Below are 18,031 nucleotides of genomic sequence, written 5' to 3'. Positions count from 1 at the left end.
GAGAGAGAGAGAGAGAGAGAGAGAGAGAGAGAGATTATCCTTGCTATCTGCCTTTTAGAAAATTATAAGTTATCCACAATTCCTTCTGTCTTTTCCATCATCCCAAGGACAACATTCCCATCTGGCTGATGGAGAAAGAGAAGCTCCAGAGGCTCAGCATGTCAATCAAAACAAAAAGCAAACGAGGATCACAGGAAATCCTCAGCTGTTAGTTACATCAAGGTCTGAGAAAGATCTTTTCCCATTATTTTTATTTCTTATTTTGTTTCATCGTTATAAAGATCAAGTGTACACACTGATGCTGGTCCAGGAGCCTGAAGAATTAAGCGTGGGGAAGCTAGAACATGTTTCCAAAGTGTACAGACAAGAGAAGTAGTTCTCTTCCCTGCCCCCCTTCTCTCTATTCTCACAGTGATGCCTGATAGTGTGACCCAGAAAATGAAAGGACAATATGGGAGGATGTGGGGGTGACACTGATTGCTGGAGAGTTCCTCTACAAAACTGAGACCCAGATAAAAGATAAGTCACCTATTTTATGCAAGGTAATCCATGTTACACTATTTTATCACTTTAATTTGATGAACACTTTTCCTCAGGTGTGTGAGGGACCTTATACTTTTTTTAAAAAGCCTTGACATGTTTCATTCTTCAAAATCCATACAGGCATTTGCCAATTCTCTAAATGGGATGAATAAGTAGGGTTTCGCCTAATATTTTTGTTAAAGTAAACTTAATTACCTCAATCATGGGATGAGATTTTGGAAGTAGCCTTGGAAGTTGTATATTCTAGCCTTCTCATGATGAGAAAAGAAGCTGAACTTGATGAAGTTAAATGAATGACCTAAAGTCACAGCTGGTCAATGACTGAGCTGGGACTAAAGTATTGGTCTTCTCCTTTGGATCAGTGCTCTGTTCCACACACCATGTTATAATTTAGACTAAGACTAAAGACTAGAGAACACACACTCTGTCAGATAGACAGATTTTGTAAGAGAAAAATATTCACTATGCCAGCAGAATTTGGGGGGTCAGTTCTTAACAGTATAGATGTAAAGAGTCCCCTCTGGACATTGAAAAGTGAAATCACATCCAATTCTTAAGTAATAATAATACAATATAAAGTTACTTGGTGCGGACTCTTTTGTTTGTACTTGACATATATCATCATTCATTCACTGCCACACATTCTTACGAGACTGGCACTTTTCTTATTCTCAGTTTAGAAATGGAAAAAAAAAACAAAAACTAAGGCCCAGAGCAGTCACTTTTCTCAGAGTCATGCAGCTGCTAAGTGGTAGAGCTGGGGTTTAAGTACAATCCAGCTGTTGGGTCCAGAGTCCGTAGTCTTAACCATGACATGACATGGCATCTCTTCAAGGCAAATCATACACTCTCTACAAAGCATATTAAAGCCTCCTATTTATTGTTACCCATGGAAACAACACAGATATAAAGAAATTCATTATCTATGTGGCAATCTAATAGAACTTAGAGATGGAATCTAGAGGATCACAAAGATAGGGTATGCCAAGAACACACTGGCAGGGACAAAAGTCAAAGTATCTTAGTTTTGCTTTTAGTTACAATAATTTCTTCTGGGCCCATTCTCTTTTCTGTAAAATAAAAATACCCTTTTGCCTTCCTCACAGTCCTAAAGATTAAAGAAAATATGTTGAAAAGGTGTTTGTGATTTAAATAATCACAAGTAAACTATGCTATAAGGTGATATGAAAAGAATTTAACATTGTCTACAATTATAATAAATATCTTGGTGCTGCACATATTTTACTATAAATTTTTCTAACTTGTTTAAAATGCATCTACAGGAGTCTGATTTACAGATATGTATAGTGCTACTGTTTTTACAAATAGAAAGACGCCTTCAGAAAACAAAGTATTGATAAGGAGATTATACCCATACCCATTTTCAGAGTATTACTTTGGAAAGCTCCCTTTTTATTTTTAATTTTGAAATTTTCATCAAGCATTTTAAAAGCATTAACAAAACCAAAATAGGTATCTTCCTTTATTGCAAGAGAACTGTGAAACATGCAAAAATATCAAGCTCCATACTATTAATGCAGAATGCCCTCACATCCTTTTCCTGCAGCAGGTTACAAAACATGTCTAATTAATCAGTCAGAATGTCATCTCAGTCTGAGAGGTGGCATTCAGGCCTAAATGCCAGATGGTGCCAGCTCTGGTAAATAGAAGTCAGTCTCTCTAGGAAACAATGGCCAAGTGGAGAAAACAATTTGTGCCAGTGCACAAAACACGACTACATCATCTCTTGATAACCAGGAGACAACACATCCTGGCTGAACGATACAAGCAAAAAAGAAAAGCAGAAAGAGAAATTGAACTGTTAACTAATAGAAGAAGAAAAACATGAAAGACTAAGTTATGAAGAGTTTACATTGAAACATTATGTAAAAAAATTTTTCTACCTTTTTAAGTAGGAGGAATGGAGGTCATCTTTCCATTCTGTGATTCAAGGATTTAACTCCCTGAGCACTCCCGATTAATGTACTAGAACCAGAAAACACTCATTCGAAGAATCTTTGTAGAGAGGGTGAAGTTTATTGTTAATCCCCATCCTAGCATTCATTTTTAGTGCTGATTTTTTTCTCATTTTACGTGCAGTGATTTCCTCTACCCAACTAGCATCCCTCTCTCTACCCTGCTACATTTCTCCTCAAAGTCCTTCTAACTAGCCAGCTTACACATATCACCTTCCTCAAAACATCACTGTCCTGTGTATTATTTCCTACAAGACATATAAGGTATTCAGATCAGCTAAGCCATTTAAAGATATCAATGTTTAGTATGCATTTAAGGAGTACTGTCACAGGGCATTTCTAAAGAATATGCTCAAAAATTCTTAAACAGTTGCCTTGGGAGAGGAGGAGAAAGGAGAGAAACCCAGGAGAACTAATTTTATTTGGTGGTCTACAAATTGAAACACCTCTCGAATACTAAAATTAGTCTGGGATGGTGATGGCCTTGAATGTAAAATTAAGGTATGATTTGATCATTGAAAACTCAGCCTGGAAGAAATGTCAAGCTGCTGCTGACATTTCAGTACACTAGCATCTCATGGGAATTTGGAGTTTCTCTCTTCTGTTACTAGGGATGCTTCAGGTGGGGGAGTAGGGGGGAGGTAGGGGGACAGGATGAGAAAGACTGCTTTAACCCAAAGGAAAGTAATAGAGAACATCTCAGGCAGACTGATGATGATGGGACAACAGGATTATCAAAAGTCTCAAGAGCAATGGGCCACCAATTCAGCCTTCACAGTTATTTGGCTTCTGAATGTAAGAATCCATGGAAATCCCAACATGTTTAAAAAATGACACTTGGAATTATAGAAAACCTTAGAGAAATCAGTACAGTGATTTTAAATCTAAAAATAAGCAATGATTAATTAATTTTTAAAGAGACATTAGACATTCATAACCAAATCCTTCCAAATGCATTAAATTGCAATTAAAATAATTATCTAGAAATCAAGAAATACCTGATGCAATTTAGATTGTAAATGGGGCTGCTGTACCATTTACCACCAAAATTTTTATTACTACTGATAAATTTATTATTGAAAATAAAATACTATCACAAAACCAATCAGAAGTTAACATTTATCGAAAATTTAATATACTAAGTGCAAACTAATTTGCACACATTATCTTATCATATCATAACATTAAAAGGAGCTAGAATTCTAAATTTAAGTTGTTATTAGTTATATATTTGTAAGTTACCTATTAGTAATACATATTATCATCTATCAAAAAAAATTTAGGATTTTTGTTATTTCTGTTCTCACTGAGAAATGCAGTTCCTCCACTACCACTGTTTGAAAATAGCTCTGGCTACAATCTGGCAGAGTAATTTACAAAAGACATCCATGACTCCTTCACATCCATTTTTCCCATGAACTGCACTAGCCCTTGTGATATCAGTGCATGAAAAGAACAGGAGAACATCTTAACCAGTGTCCTTATCACGTGTGAAGGAAATGTGTGGGTTGTCTCAGAGCACACCACAAATATTTAAAGCAGCTAATTGGAACTCTGGGAATAGAGAGAGCCTCACATATACACAACTGTACACATAAACAAATGCAGCTCTGTCTCCAAGCAGACTTGTGGTGGTATTTTTCAGCATACACTCAATGGCAGACTGAGTCCTCTGATATTTTTTCCATCTACGAGTTCACACCCACAACTAGAGCCACCCATGAATAATGCTGCAGTAAAAGCTGGCCTCTTTATTTGTTCCAGTTACTATTTGGTAGACAAGACTACACCGTGGTGAGCTGTGCACCACTAACTATCTTACCAGTTCAAAAACCGTGCTTTGGGAGAATTTCAGTATTATCTAAAGAGGTTAATATTTTGTTGCAAAGAAATAGAAACAACTATTACAATGCCCGTTATCTGAGAAGTTAAAATAGCAGATCAAAAATGTGTTGATGTCATTCATGATAGGTGTATTTCTTTTGATGTTACATTACGGAATATTTGGTAATACTGTGCAAAAATGGCCTAGAATTCTTGCTTTCCAGAATGAAAGCTTAGCTATGTAGGGATTGCATACAAAATATTAACAAGAGTTGCAAAGCTCAAAGGTGTAGCCATTAGAGGATTATGGACAAAATACTCTAATCATACAAACACAGAAGTTTCCATTCCATTTTGATATCAACACTCAGATTTATTATTTTTCAACACCTTAGCAACCAAATATTTCAACTGCATTCTACTCATCACTTAAAAAGGTGAATTTTTACTTTACAAACACTTAAAAAATATGGATGAAAAATTGTAGAGTAGTTCTTATCTAAGAGTACTGGCTTAACGGAGCTTTTTACGTTATTCTTCTGAAACTCTGAACTCAAAACAAATTAAACACTGCTTTTCAAAACTTTATTCAGAATGCAATTACACTATTTTTATAGGAACAGAAAGGGAATTATATTAGACATGGTCACCTGAGCCATTAGATTTCATAATTTTATAGTAAGTTGTTTTTTTTAATTAGTTTTGTGACTGATGTATTTTAGTATTGGTCATAAACTCAGTTGATCAAATGTTTCTGAAGACTATGGAAACAGAACACAAATACATCTTTTTCAATACTTGAGAATCTAGTTCTGAAGGAAGAATAATTTATGAAGTATAGAAAATATTCCAAAGAAATTTTAAGAGCAATTTAATACCAAAGAGAAAGCAACATTGCAAAATAAAGCAGAATGACATGTTTAATAAGCTTGACCATGCAAAAGGCTATAAAAAATGTGAAGTCATACTCTGTTAAAATTCAACAAAATGAAAAATTATATTTGAAAGTTAAATTTGAAAGCATACGTTTTAAAGCCCTGGCAAAAAAGATATTTTCCCCCATATTTCTTTGTCAAATAACATCCTACATTGTTACACTATATTTCTCATCAAAAAATCTTGACTAACTTGAGTGTTGAAGGAAAGAAGATCCCTATTTACTTCAAATGGTAACATTTCTTAAGCAGAAAACCCTTGTATTAACCATAGTTTTTCAAAACAGTTTTTAATATAGATGAGAATTTGTTTAGTTGTATATATAGAATATTATATATAAATGAAGTAGTTTAATATTTAAATACTAATACTAATATAATTATATCACATTAATAAAATGAAAGATAAAAATCATGTCATCTTAATAGATGCATAAAAATCCTTTGACAAAATTCAACATCTTTTTATGATAAAAACTCTCAATAAATTGAGTATAGAAGGACTGTACCTTAACATATACAGGCTATATATGACAAACCCACAGGTAACGTACTCAATGGTTAAAGGTTGAAAGCATTTCCTTTAAGATTGGGAACAAGAAAATGGTGCTCACTCACACTATTCTTATTTAACATGGTACTGGAAATCCTAGCCAGAGCAATTAGGCAAGAAAAAGAAATAAAAGAATTCTAAATCAGAAAGGAAGAAGTAAAACTGTTTCTGATTGTAGATGACCTGACCTTATATCTAGAAAACCCTAAAGAGGCCACCAAAAAAAAAAAACTGTTAAAACTAATAAATGAATTCAGTAAAGTTATAGAATACAAAATCAACATTAAAAAATCAGTTATTTTACTATATACTAACAACAAACTATCAGAAAGAGAAATTTTAAAATTCCATTAAAAATAGCATCAAAAATTATAAAATACTTAGGAATAAATTTAACCAAGGAGGTGAAAGAGCTGTACACTGAAAGCTATAAAAAAGTGAATGAAAGAAATGGAAGAAGACAAAAAGAAATGGAACGATATGTCATGTTCATGGATCAGAAAGACTAGTATTATTGAAATGTCCACACTACCCAAAGTCATCTTTCAATTCAATGGGATCTTTATGAAAATTCCAATGGAATTTTTCACAGAAAGAGAAAAATAATCTTAAAATTCATATGGAAACACACACACACACACACACACACACACACACACACACACACACACAGCCAAAGCAATCCTGAGAAAAAAGGACAAAGCTGGAGCCATCCCACTTCCTGATTTCAAACAATATTACAAACCTACAATAATCAAAAGAGTATGGCTTTGGCATAAAAACAGACATATAGATAAATGGAACTGAGAGCCTAGCCATAAACCCACATACAATAAACTAATAATTGACAAGAGAGCCAAGAATATCCAATAAATAATGAGTGGAAAACTAGATATTCACATGCAAGAGAATAAAATTGCACCCCTGTAGACCACTCACAAAATTTATCTCAAAATGGTTTAAAGACTTAAATGTTACACTTGAAATCATAAAACTGTAAAACTCCTAGGAGAAAATATAAGGGGAAAATCCCCTTGACATTGATCTTGGCAATGATTTTTTGGGTATGACACCGAAAGCACAAACAACAAAAGCAAATACAAACAAGTGGGATTATACCAAATGAAGTCTTCTTTACAGGAGGGGAAAAAAAAAAATACACACAATGAAAAGGCAATATACTGAATGGGAGAAAATATTTGCAAACCATATACCTGATAAGATGTTAATATCCAAATATATATAAGGAACTAGATACATATATAACAACTCAAAATATATAACAACTCAATAGCAAAAATATAAATAAATAACCTGATTTTTAAAATTGGCAGAGACCTGAATAGACATTTTTCCAAAGAAAATGTACAAATGGCCAACAGGTGCATGAAAAGGTGCTCAACATCATTCATTATCAGGGGAATGCAAATCAAAACCACAATGAGATATCAAACCACCTCACGTCTGTTAAGATGGCTATTACCGAAAAGACAAGAGATGAGCAGAGATGTGGAGAAAGGGAATCCTTATGCACCGTTGGTAGGAATGTAAATTGGTACAGCCACTCTGTAAAACAGTATGTAGGTTTCCCCAAAAATTAAAAATAGAACTACTATGTGATCCATATCTGGGTATATATCCAAAATAAATGAAATTGGGATCTTGAAGACATATCTACACCCACTGTTCATTGCAGCATTATTTGCAATATCCCCCCAAATTGAAACAATCTGAGTTTTCATCAGATACATATATACACATACATACATATTGCATCTTCTTTATAAATACGCATCTCACATTTTCTTTATATATAACATCTTTAATATATGTGTATTTGACATGTATATAACATCTTTAATATTTATATATATTTTACTATACAAATATATATATATATATATGGAATATTATTCAGCCATGAGAAAGAAGATAATCCTGCCACTTTCAACAACATGGATGAATTTTGAGGGCATCATACTAAATGATATAAGGCAGAGAAAGACAAATACTAGATGATCTCACATATACGCAGAATCTAAAGGAACAGAACTCATAAACATAGAGTAGACTGATGGTTGCCAAAGGCAGGGGGTTGGGGTAAATGGGTGAAGGTGGTCAAAGGGCAGAAACATCCAGTTACGAGATAAATAAGTTCTTTAGCTCTAATGTACAACATACTGACTACAGTTAACAATACTGTATTGTATTCTCTAAAGTTGCTAAGAGAGAAAATCTTAATGTTCTCACCACAAAAAACAAAAAGGTAACTACATGAGGTGATAGATGTGTTAACTAACCTTATTGTGGTAATCATCTCACAATATATACATATATCAAATCATCACATTGTACACCTTAAACTTACACAATGGTATGTGCCAATTATATCTCAATAAAGCTGAAAAATAATACCATAATCATAATAATAAAATAAAAAATCAAGGAGCTACACTACTGACCATAGGTACTCTTAATGATGGGTAACGTCTTCATTCATCGATAAAACCATTGAGTTTTTGCATTGAGATGCACTTGTTCACCAGAGCTTAAATATATGTGTATGTATACATTTAATTTAATGTCTCCACTTCCCATTTGTTGTCCCGATTGTACATTGCTCTAATCTGTGTACATGTGAACAGATACATACCCATCTCCTCTTTTTGATTGGGTAACAATGGTGGACTCATTAAGCTATCAGTGAGGACTTGGGTCTTTATTGTTGCTTTATTCATCTATCTATCCTTCAAGCAAATATTTGTTAAACATTTACCATATATCAGATTTTGTCTCTGACCTGCGGTTCTCAACCCTATCAGAACCAAGTTCCTTTAAAACAAATATTTCGTAAGGCTCCCTTTAGTATCCTAAAAGTCATAAATAACATAACCTAGTTATATACATTATTAAAAATTATGTTAATATAGTATCTTAGCTATAATGTAAGAAGAAATAAGATAATGGTCATTTAAAACAAAATAATATGTATGGCAATACATAAATGCCCACCCAAGCAGGCACACAAGAAACCAGAATGAAGTAGGCAGCAGATGCTTGCCTTTACTTAATATGAATTCATTTACGTATAAAAGAGAAATAAGATCAGATGCCATTTCACACATAAAAAAATACAGGAAAATGACAACGCAGATGTATCAGACAGACACTAGTATAAAAACAAATAATGATCACAGAGCAGATTTATTTGTATATAATAAAAGAAGGAAAGAATTAACTTTAATTAAGGTAGGGATAATATGCCAAGACAAGTACAGACTCTCAACATGGAGAAAAATCTGATAATTCCACAAGTGAGAAAGTTAATAATGTCCATACACTCCACTAAACTTGACAAACCTTCAAAAATACCTCATAGGACATTTTTCTTGTGATTGATAATATCAACTTCTACTTTGCAAGACACTGTAGATGGCCTACCAGGAATTGTCAATAATAACAAATAAAGTTTCAAATTAAAACCAACATCTCACTTCCCAGTTTGTTCTAGTAATACTGTATAGCAATTATTCAATAAACATAATTCCCACAGTGAATAAATTATTCAACAATATGGAAACAATATCTTTATTCATTTAGACTTCTCTTTCAGTAACTACCTTTCCCTTAATTATTAGGCCTTTCATATGACTTCTCATAAAAAAATTAATATAATTTACTAAAGTACTTAAATTTGTATTTTGGAGGGTTTAGTCAGGCAGGGCTTAAGAAAGTCTTGCAGGAAATGGGGCAATTCTTAATTATGCTACACCTTCCTACTGTGCAGGACATCCAGCATTCCTGACCACTGCCACCAAATGCCAGGAGACTCCTCCCAATCACCTCCACAATTTCCTAAAACATCCTCTAGGGGGCAGTAGTGCCCCCAAAAAGAACAACCAGGCTAGACTGGGCATAAGAATGTGAATACAGATGCTCTTCTTGCTCTCACAGAACTTAAATCTTGCTAGGCATACAAGCATAAACCAAAAAGCCATAAAAATAGTTGTGTCTATACACCATTTGTACTATGAGCTTAAAAGGATTGTGATTCTGTGAGAACATACAGTCTAGGGAACAGGCAAGTCATAACTGAGCAACAATCTGAATGATAGAGAGGCATCTTTATTTCTTTCTTGGCGTATTATAATGAATGAAGTACGATATGAGGACCTTTTGGTCCTCAGTCTTACAGTCTTACAGATACAGATATAGATACAGATATATAATAAAAGAAGGAAGAAATTAACTTTAATTAAGGTAGGGATAATATGCCAAGACAAGTACAGACTCTCATCATGGAGAAAAATCTGATAATTCCACAAGTGAGAAAGTTAATAATGTCCATACACTCCACTAAACTTGACAAACCTTCAAAAATACCTCATAGGACATTTTTCTTGTGATTGATAATATCAACTTCTACTTTGCAAGACACTGTAGATGGCCTACCAGGAATTGTCAATAATAACAAATAAAGTTTCAAATTAAAACCAACATCTCACTTCCCAGTTTGTTCTAGTAATACTGTATAGCAATTATTCAATAAACATAATTCCCACAGTGAATAAATTATTCAACAATATGGAAACAATATCTTTATTCATTTAGACTTCTCTTTCAGTAACTACCTTTCCCTTAATTATTAGGCCTTTCATATGACTTCTCATAAAAAAATTAATATAATTTACTAAAGTACTTAAATTTGTATTTTGGAGGGTTTAGTCAGGCAGGGCTTAAGAAAGTCTTGCAGGAAATGGGGCAATTCTTAATTATGCTACACCTTCCTACTGTGCAGGACATCCAGCATTCCTGACCACTGCCACCAAATGCCAGGAGACTCCTCCCAATCACCTCCACAATTTCCTAAAACATCCTCTAGGGGGCAGTAGTGCCCCCAAAAAGAACAACCAGGCTAGACTGGGCATAAGAATGTGAATACAGATGCTCTTCTTGCTCTCACAGAACTTAAATCTTGCTAGGCATACAAGCATAAACCAAAAAGCCATAAAAATAGTTGTGTCTATACACCATTTGTACTATGAGCTTAAAAGGATTGTGATTCTGTGAGAACATACAGTCTAGGGAACAGGCAAGTCATAACTGAGCAACAATCTGAATGATAGAGAGGCATCTTTATTTCTTTCTTGGCGTATTATAATGAATGAAGTACGATATGAGGACCTTTTGGTCCTCAGTCTTACAGTCTTACAGATACAGATATAGATAGCATGACAGAGTGTTCTGGAAGGATAGTGCTCCTATGCCACATTATCCAAACTTGCCTAATAAATTCTATTTTTCCTTATATTTTACCTACTTAGAATTTATTTTGTTTCCTTGAAATTTATACCTGAAAAAAAACACTGAAATTGGAAAATAATAAAGTTTCATTTAGAGACATTATCATTTTGTTCTGCTAAGTAACATTTCTTAGCAATTATTTCAAAACTTTGAGACATTTGAAGGAAAGCTATATATTTTTTAACTTTATAAAGAAATGGACTCAAGAAAGCTAAATAAATATATTACCCAGATTCATACAGGAAATAAGTGTAAAGGAAATTAATAATGCCTGTTTCCCAAGCCAATAGGTGCTTTTTCTTTACTATATTATTTTTCTTTTCATTTAAATACATTACATGATATGTTGAACATGTCATCTAATAGCTTAAGACCAACTAGATTTTAAAAAAAAATTTAAAAAAAAAATCCTTTGATAGAACCCCATGAATATATCAGACAAAAATACTGCCTTTGGTGTTGGTACTTTAATGTCTGATTTTTGCCTTCAATGTTGCAAACTTCAGAGTTTAGAAGAATTTAATAATTTTAATCTGAGCCAAATTTTCAGAGAACTGAAATACAAAAGCAATGGTAGAAGATTCATGTGTGAAAGAAATATGAAGATGATTGATTGTCATTTCAAAGATACCATCATAAGCCCTAATAGATGAGCTCCAAAAATTAAAAATTTAAAAGTATAAGATTTATTGCAAGCATCAGCTAAACATTTTAAAGGATGCTGTTAATGAGAGGACTCGTCAGTTAGTTCTCAGGTCTCTGGGATACCTCTCATGTAAAGGGCTGCCTGAGCTGAGGAGCAGAACCAGAATTCCAGGAGTGATGAAGGAATACATCAGATTCAAAGGATTCACATTTCTCATATAATAACAATTTGGTTTAGAGACTTTGAATTGTAACCATATTGTTATTCCATAGGTGAACTTACAGTGTGACCTCCATTGTCAGACTAATTGCATTCATATCCTGGCTTTACAACCTCTTAACTTTTCGACCTTGGGCAAGGTCATTCAGTGAAACAATTTCCTCATCTATGAAATGGCTATAGTAATTATACCCATCTGTAGGCTTATTGTGAGATTAATAGAGATAATACATGTGAATCATTTAGAACAATGCTTAAGATATGTAGCAAACTTTAATGATTATTAGCTATTATTATTATTCTATAAACAAAAAAAACTAAACGGTTTCAATAAATGCAGTGTTTCCTTATCAATGACGATGTTATGGATGTCTATTGCACCTTACCTTATAACATGTGAGGAAACAAAAACCACTCTGAAACGTAAAAAAAGACAAATTGGTGAAGTGGTGGGGCGGGGAAATAAACTTACTTAGAACAAAATTCAGTCTTGATCACCCATTAGTCCTACACAACACGCCATAACGATTAAAATAAAAAGAGTAACACCTGCATTGATGTGCAACCTTTCCTTGGAGAGGCCCAGAACATATCATCCTCCCTGCTTCACAAGCTTATTTTCTTATTTGTAATTTAGAGCTTACAACATTGTTTAGGGTAAAACACTGGAATGTTGCTCACTATTGGAGTAAAAAAAATTTAAACAGCTGTTTCATTTAAGCCAGATGAAAAAGTAAAAATAAACTAAAATCATCTGTCACCAAAATAAATTAATGACAAACATTATCTTTTTGTGACAGACCCGTTATATTTCTGAAGATACCATAGGATAGGTTCCTGCGAGGGTGCTCTGCTTAAGAAGCCATCTGTCCGCTGTGGGCAAATGACTATGAGCCTAATCCACTTACAGAAAATGTCAACAGAATTGCTTCGACCGCAGTGAGCTGAATAATAGAAAACCCTGAGCTAAACTTTAAAAATATGATTCAACTGCAGAAAGCTTTATGAATTTGGGTTTATGTGATGATACTGGCATCCTGAAAATTCTCTTGCAGCCATTTTGACAAAAGAACCATTCAATAAAACAATAAGAGTCACTGCCTGTGGATACCCTGTTCTCTGCTCTTTTCCTCCCATTATTGTGATCATCTGCCTCTATGTCAACAGACCTAATAAGAAAGGACAGAAGATTAATATCAACCTTTAGCAAAGTGACAAAGGTAATTAGTTGCATCTCAAATAAAACTTTAGTACTGGATGGTCATCAGCACAAAAAAGCAAATACTGTTTAAAAGTTCCAATACCTCGAGTTAACTTTCCTTGAATAATAAATCACCCTGAAGTCTGAATTCCTACTAGTATCATGAGTGCACAAGCCAAACGTAAAAGGAGCTTCTATAGAAACCTCTACTTAGCCAACTCATGCTATTCCCATTTCAAAAATATTATTTAGAACAGCTTGAAAGATGTAGGATGTTCCAAACTCCAGAACAGACAAAGGCTATACAGACAATTACTAAAGTTAGAAGGTTATTTTTTCAAATGCATTCTGGCATTTGCTTGGTAAGGTTTTTGCCTTAAGAAATTACTGATTACATTTCCTAAATTATTGGCTACTTGATCCATCCAAAAAGTAAATTTGCAAAAATGCCAGAACAAAAGCATAGATGCAATAACAACAGTCCAAAATCAGAATGAATTGATCACAAAAGACCTTCAAGCTGTTTAACCACCTCTGTGGTGCTGAAAATTTCAGCAAGCAAGTGGGTTTTGTGACATCTGGTCCTGTGTTGCACAACTCCAGAGGCATCATTCACACTGCCTTCTGTGTGCATGGCTTTCCCTGCAGCCCAGTGACAGCCATATTGCATCTAGTCTAGAAGTGTCCTTTTACCAAGGACACGTATTCTCTGCAAAATTATAATGTTTTGAAATAGGCTGAAACTATCCCCTTTAGGAGTGCATGATGGTGTGTACAGGGCTAGACCATCTATAGGGACCCATTCACACTGCCATGAGTTCTAAAGTTAGTGTTAATTGCAGTGGCTAAATAACTGTAAGCAAGATTGTCAAAGAGGCAACTTTCCTGCACCCTCCATTTAATGGATCATTGTTTTATTAATGACGGTAAAGCAGCTATTGAATGAAATACGCCACTTCTTATTAATAGTTAAACTGAGGAGCGGCCAACTTGGCTCCTCCACAAAGACTGTTTCAAGATTTTGTCATTAATGAGGTATTCACTGTTGGTGCCCCAAATTCAGCAGGGCATTTGGTTAAACACCAGACTACTTGTTACTCCAAGGAAATGTCAAGACCCGTTTTCCTTAATCCGAGATTTGTTCAGCTCTCAGGTCTGAAACTCAAGCCGTTCACAACACCAAACTACTAGCAACACATTTTCCTCTAACTTATATTTATTTTTAAAATTACACTGCACAAAAATTGAACTAATAGCATTTGTATTTCCCAGTTGTTCATACTATGTCATGTTGGCTTAATCGATTTATCTATTCTCACTCATGTAACTATGTATACTTCTTAAATACCTCACTAGACATATCATGAAAATAAGGACATTCTTTATAACCATAATACTATTATTAGCCCAAATGAAATTAACATTCATTCAGTAATTTCACATGATATGAAGTGTATGTTAAATGTGTCCAAATGTCCCAAAACATCTTTTACAGCTTTTTTTGAAAATCCAGAATCCAATCAGGTTCACACATTACTGGCATCTTTGAAAATAATGATCCAGTTATGTGAAGTTAGAGTAAAAGCATGAGTGACAGGAGAGTACACGGGAAACTCAACATCAGGTTCACAGAAGTTAAGTACCACTTCCTCAAAAGACATTCATTTCCATAGCTTTACTCCTGTCTACTTTAAGGAATATGCACCATTAAATCATGACATGTGCTTGTCAAAATATTTATTCTGAATGTCAAATACCATCACTCCTACATTCTTATTTTTAAATCTACTTTATAAATATATGTGCCTGGAAAAACTCACTATACATTCACCAAATCCATTCAATTTTGCGAAAGTCATGCTGACATGTTCTTGTGTGCTCTTCCAATCTAGGCCTCAGATTTCTTCCCAGAATAGATGACTGTGAAAATCAAACTATTCAGAAACTAGTGGGAGAGAATATTCATATTCAATTTCAATATTTTCAGTAGCTGATACTTTTTAGGCCTTAGAGATGCATACCAAAAAAACAAAAAAACCCACATCTTTAGAGGAACTTTAAATTATGACCATGAACTTCATTTGACAAGCCTTGTATTATCCAGAACTTTATTTGACAAGCTTTGTATAATCCTGTCCATATGCACAGACCTTTGCTAACAAAATTAGTCCAGGCTGACTTGAGCTGAGATGGCCCTGCTCCATACTGTAAGAGCCCACCTTCTTGGCCACAACTAGTTGGACCTATCATTCCCACACGGCCCGAGAATGGCCAATTAGTAGCTTTCCAGTGACCTATGAGCTGTCTTGACTCCAGTCAACAATGACAGTAATTAGTCAAACCAGTCAGATTAACCCTTTCAGAAAGTGAGCTTATGAATTTCAAAGAGCCTTAGTCAATTCCCAACAAAAAGAAGTACTAGAAAAATATACAGAGGAAAGAGAAAGGGAAGAGTTGAGCCCCTCAAAGATCATAACATGAGAGTGAAAATCCACAAAGTTTTGCTTCTGAGGGAGAAGAAACAATAACAGTCCCCTATAGCCTGCTTGAATTGTCATGATCTTTTAGCCCAAAGTTCTGTGAGGCTGCCCATTCTATGCCTTCTACTCTACCCAGGAAATGTGTTTCCTTTTTTGTCACATGTAGTCCCACTGGAAGGAGCCTGAATGAGCCCCTGTTCCTGGTAACGCAGTTAAAAAAAAAAAAAATTATCTTAAATGCAAAATGACAGGCCTCTTATAAGTTTAACCCTACCATTTGTTTGGTTGATAACCAAGGCAACATGAAGTTTAAACCATGCTTTCATCCCAGCTAAGGCTTTGCAGGCTTCTTGTAGAGGAAACCAGGATCAGTCAAAATGAGAGAAAAGACAGGAGTTGTGGCTGACATCTGCACTGAGAAGAATGATTAACAAATGATGAATTACCTACGTGACCTTAGGAACATCGTTAACTCTTATTGGCTGCAATTTCCTTCTCTATTAAATGAGAGGATTAAATGAGATGTCCTCTGGTGTTCACCTAATATACTAAAAGTCTATCATTTATTAATTAGGGCTCAGTTTAAAATTGCTGTGTTAAAATTCATCATTTAATTGTTTTAGAGAAGAGACTGTCTAGTGGGAAAGAGCTGAGGAAGCAATTAAAGTGTTACGATAGGAGAAGAGCAGGAGACTGTGGGGACACGTGGCAAAGACACTTGGCCCTGTTGAGGAGTGGAGTCAGTAACGATATCCTGCAGACTTGGTACCTGAGCTAGCAGATAAAGTGCCCCTCATGCAGTGTGTAAACCACAGGGCTGGGGTGCCCAGGGAACAGGGATACAAGACACACCTTTGAAACATAACTGCCCAGCATGAGAGCATAACTGGTGCCACTGTGAAACTGGAAAAAAGTTCAGTGTGGCTGAAGTAGCACATGGAAGAAGGAGCTAAGAGACAAAGCTAGAGAGAAGGGCTGTCACGAAAAGCTCCATAGGGGAAGCTAAGAAGCTTGCAGGAGGAGCCACAGGAATCCGTGGAAGGCTTCTGGGCAGGCAGAGTGGCCATGACCAGACTTATATTTAGAAAGGTTACCCCAGCTGTGGAGGGGTGCAGGAATATACGGGAAAGGAAAGGTTTTTCACTAATTCAAGTGATAAATGAAGAAAACCAAGGCAATGATTATGGGAATGGGATCTCCAGGGAGATACTTAGGAAGGAGGTTGACCCAGTAATAGTTGGTAATGCTTACAGCTGGAGATTTAGGAAAAAGATCAAGGACAACTCCCAGGATTCTTGTTTAATAACTCCGAGTTGTCATTCATTCATTCAGGTAGGGATAATAAAGGTGTCGCTGAAAGCCGAGACAGGCTGACTTCACTGTGGCCGACAGACCCCCAAAGTGAGACGATGCCTGGTAGGTAGTTGAGAGGGAGGGGTAGCAAATGGTGGTCATCTAGAGATAAGAAGAGACACATGAACCAAATATATACACTTGGGATTTGACAGCGTAGAGAGGGTAACAAAAACCATTTGCATGAACAGTATGACCCAGAGAGAAACGGTGAAGTAAGAAGAGAAGAGAGCCTAGTCTAGAGGAAGAGCCGGAGAATGTGGTGTCCCAGAAGTCAAGGGAAGCAGTGATGCAACGAGGGAGTGATCAGACACATAGACTGTTCCCAAGTAGTCAAATAAGATAAAAGCTGGAAAGTGTTCACAAGATCCCGTGACCTTGGTGAGAATGATTTAATGGAGTGTCGGGGGAAGAAGACAAATTAAAGTCGGCTAAGGAGTGTGTGGGAGGTAAGGAAGTAGATACGGTAAGTGTAAACAATCTTATTAAGAAGTTTCGCTGCGTAGGCAGGGAGAGATAGCAAGTAGGGAGGATGGAAGGGAGCTGAAAGTCTTTTATCTCAAAAGGCTTTTTATGTGAATAAACATGGTTAGGCAGAACAATAAATTGTGAAAAGAAAAAGACAAAATATAAAATGGAATGGCTAACAGCCTCTACTTTTTGGATTTTTTTTCTCATTTGATTTTCTGAGTATCCTGATGTTTTTCTTTTTCTCTATATCAGAACTCTATTGTTTGTTATGAAGTTGGAAAGTTATTCAGCAATTAAAAATGTAACGCATATTCATTTAATATATGTAAATCTACCTAAATTGAAAAGTAAAAAAGCAGATGTTTCATACAGTCTATGCGTTGATGATGACCTGCAGAAAATGAAGAATTTTCATTTTGTCCACCAGGTGTCTCCCCTGTTTGGGGCTTACATGGGGAGATGTCTGTCCACAAATAGCTTGTGCTCCAATGGTTGGAAAAACGGCCTTATAAAATCATTTGGTTTG

The 18,031-nt window shown here is 35.2% G+C and overlaps 1 protein-coding gene across 1 annotated transcript in view; it reads right to left on the bottom strand.

The window, feature by feature from the left end:
* Positions 1 to 18,031, bottom strand: part of PLCL1 (phospholipase C like 1 (inactive)) — a 298,458-nt gene that overhangs the window by 2,093 nt on the left and 278,334 nt on the right. The window lies entirely within an intron of this gene.

The sequence above is a fragment of the Pteropus alecto genome, unplaced genomic scaffold (assembly GCF_000325575.1).
Source record: "Pteropus alecto unplaced genomic scaffold, ASM32557v1 scaffold3, whole genome shotgun sequence".
NCBI classification, from domain to species: Eukaryota; Metazoa; Chordata; class Mammalia; order Chiroptera; family Pteropodidae; genus Pteropus; species Pteropus alecto.
This window is presented reverse-complemented; position numbering and strand designations above follow the sequence as displayed.